Raw genomic sequence first — 3,552 nt, forward strand, 5'->3', positions numbered from 1 at the left:
ATTGTCTTCCACTCTCTGTTTTCCTTTTGTGTTTGTACACAACCGTATTTCCTAACGCCAAGGAGCCGAGTCAAATCAGAAGCCTATCCATAAGTAGGTAAAGCAACAACAGCCTTACCTAAGGACCGTTTGATGACACGATGTCCCTGGTTTGATGATTCCTTCTTCGTAGACCCGGTCACGGCGAGGTACACGGCGACGGCCAGAATCATCACCAGGGGCAAGGCTACCCCCACTGCCTTCTTCATGTTGATGAACTGATGTGTGAAGGAAAAAGGGCACTGTTATTTAGATCTAGCTAAAAATGCAGTCAAATCCATACGCCGACCATCTGGTCAAAACGACCGCTTATCATAGGCTGGTCACTTCTCTCTGAGCATAAGAGCTATCTACCAGGACATAGAATGTGTGACCCTAACATGTACAGATATATCAGAAGATGTCAAAGTATTTTGACATTACGCTGCAGTACCATAATAAGCCGCTTCGGGGCCAAAAATCTAATCATTTCTAGTAGGGTGTACCAAATTGAAAATGTTTGTGTTCATGGTACTTTCTATATGTACAGTGTATCAATATGTGAAAGTCAGCCAACTCGTTCCTCTTTTATATGGCGCTGTGCGATGGCAATGTCAGCTGCAAAAAAAACGCACAGTATCAGACGATATCTGTGTCCAGGCGCCAATATTTGCCGGCCAATCATCATTATTCACCTCTGATACAATCTCAAACCTGACAAATTCCTCACGGTCCCTACTTAAATGTCGTGCACAAAAGAATCTCTGCAGTTTTCGCAAGCACTGCCCTGCACTACTTTGTGTCTGAACTACTACAGTTACAGACTAAGGGGGTTCGCCCATTTAGTACTGTGTTATGTGACCATGGGCGAACTTGACCTTGGATTTCTTTTTATTAAGTCGCCTAAACTAGACAAACAAAGCATGGCCGAATTCTATTTCACAAATCCAAACGCTTGCTGAGATATCGCTCACTTTGCACGTTAGAGGCTGCCATACTTTGACTGCCATTCATAAGGGTATGCCTCTTACAAGGGCAAGTGGCTATTAATTAAATGGCCTCATTTAAAGTATTCGAATTATCTATCTAGATTATTCAAATTCACTAGTCTGGTCGTCGTCGTCTTTTTCTCGGGGATTATCATTGCATACTCGAACGTTTGGAGAGATTTGAAGATAGTTTATTTATACCTTATTTGTGACAGAAACAAATAAATAAATAAATAAAAGAAACAGGGGGTGGGAGCGTTCCACACTAAGTCCCATCGATAAGCATAGGTCGGTATCGGTAGATCGTATGTAATGTGCCTGCATGAAAGCCGGATTTTGCCGTTTTTCCTTGGATGTTTGGTAAACATTGCATCAGAATTTCGCCCCTTGCAGACGATGTCTTTTCCGGCCGACACAACATTTGAAAAGTATAACTCGAGATGCTGTGGATAGATCGTGAAAAAAATTAGCAGGTGGGTCGGTTAAAGAAATGTAATGTCAAGTCCTTAGCGGCTATATACGGTATTGCTGTTAATGTTGGGAATTCAAAGATTTTGAGTTCAATTTCTGAAATTGCCATTGTCGAGATTTTTTGTGGTTTGTGGGTTTGGAGGCATAAAAGAAGTGGTGTGAGTTTGAGCCTCCTAACGGCTTTTTGAATTAACTGAAGTGCAGTTTTTTTTAGGAAACTTGGCAAGTACCCATGCAGTCAGCGTCTATTATCTAGGTTGACGATCTCTTGGTCGCGACATATCAGTTCCTCCGGCCTAATTGAGCCAGCTCCTCGGCACCCGCAGGGATGATGGTATCACGGGACCATGCCATGGAAACCAAAATGGCCGCCAGGCTAGCAACCTTTGTCTTCAAGAGAAAAAAGATAACCGCCCCAGAGTGATCAATCACACCATTAACCATATGTCAAACAAGAATGTTGGAAAAATCATATGAAAGATGTAGTACAGAATCAGTATGTAACTTTTGAATTACTTTTTCCTGGAGTTGTCCCCACGGCATGTTGGTATTTGTTAGCTGAGTACGTGTTCGCTGCAAATCCAGGTTGGCAGTTTTTCGTAACAAGCAGTTTTTAGTATTGGGGACCAGGGAAACTGGCATACCACAGCACTATGTCTTCCCATTGTTATCGAGGTTAGTTCCAACATGGCACAGCCTGGGGATTACAATTTCTTTTAGCAGAAGATTCTAGTATTAAAATAATATAAGAGGAAGAAGAGTACTGGCGCGATGATATCTCAAATCAAAGTTAACCAACTTTGCTACAGCTGGATTGCATTTGAGTGTATCGCATTTAATTTTCCACACCATCAACAAAATCTTAGAGTGTATGGAATAGAACATATTCACTGATTTACCGATAATATCTCTAAAGTAAATGGCGACTGTAAAGAATTACAAACTTGTGACAAACATGTTCCAGTCGGTCGGTCAACCAAAATTAATCAACCAAAACGTTAAGGAATACAAGAGGACCCAGCACGTACTAGTAAAGACAGACCCGATCGAAATGATTGATATCTGCAAGAGTCAGTCTCTTCTCCTCATGAACTGATATACTAGTATCTGAAAAAGCAGGGACGGTACGACAAAAATAAGAAAGGTGGAGATTACTACGACCTCACCATTCGAGCGAGCAAAACTTCGAACAAAAATATAGCCTTACCCAGCACAATACCCATAATTCTATTCATAGCCACAAAAAATAAAGTTGTATCTCCATATTCCTACCGCTAGAAAACAGAAACCGCGGGAAACCGAGCTATGAACGTACTGATCAAAGGGTGAGCCGCCAGGCCGGTAAACAAAGGGCAGCTGCCGGCGAAACAAAGGTGCGCAGCGGGCAGGTAATGCCGTGCGCTCTTCTCTTTACCACATATCTAGGTTACAGAGCACATTGTCGACGTTTGATACCATAGTTTTACCGTACACATACCACTGACGTGCTAGGTAGATGTGGCATGAAAATGAAACCCGTTGCATAAGCTTACAAGACTCTCAGAACTACCAAATCCCGTCGTGGTTGAAGGTTGCAACAAATGATGTTACCAACATGCCTGGGATGCACATGTTTGGCTTCAGGGTACAATCTGCCAAATATATAAATATCTAAAGACTTTGGAGATTTGCGCGGGAGGCTAAAAAGTTCGTCGACCGTGTAACGCCAGCTCTAAACCAGCCCGACTTTAAGCAGCTACAGCGACGACGACTCCACGTGCTATTAAATGGCAATCGGTAATCTCCAAGCAGATTTCTTAGTGGGCAAGGGGAGTCTATTGGCCAGCTCGTAACCAGTTGGTCGTACGGCTGTATGGGCTGGACAATAGACTCCCATCGTTCTTGAAAAAAAATCTACCTCGAAGATAGCATTTTGGCAGGAAATACGTTCGAATGATTGGCAAAAACAAACACGCGCACACAAAAGGACAAACACAACAGAGAGCAACAACTGGGTTGATTGTCAATACAACATTCAGTACCCACCTGCTGTCTATAACTTGTCTTCTAGCACGACGGCTGTATGGTGAAGAAG

General features: G+C 42.7%; 1 protein-coding gene across 1 annotated transcript in view; it reads right to left on the bottom strand.

Moving 5' to 3' along the window:
• The window catches only part of LOC109463839, a 42,348-nt gene that overhangs the window by 24,571 nt on the left and 14,225 nt on the right, over positions 1–3,552 (bottom strand). The window lies entirely within an intron of this gene.

This window comes from Branchiostoma belcheri, unplaced genomic scaffold (genome assembly GCF_001625305.1).
Source record: "Branchiostoma belcheri isolate BF01 breed outbred unplaced genomic scaffold, Haploidv18h27 scaffold13, whole genome shotgun sequence".
NCBI lineage: Eukaryota > Metazoa > Chordata > Leptocardii > Amphioxiformes > Branchiostomatidae > Branchiostoma > Branchiostoma belcheri.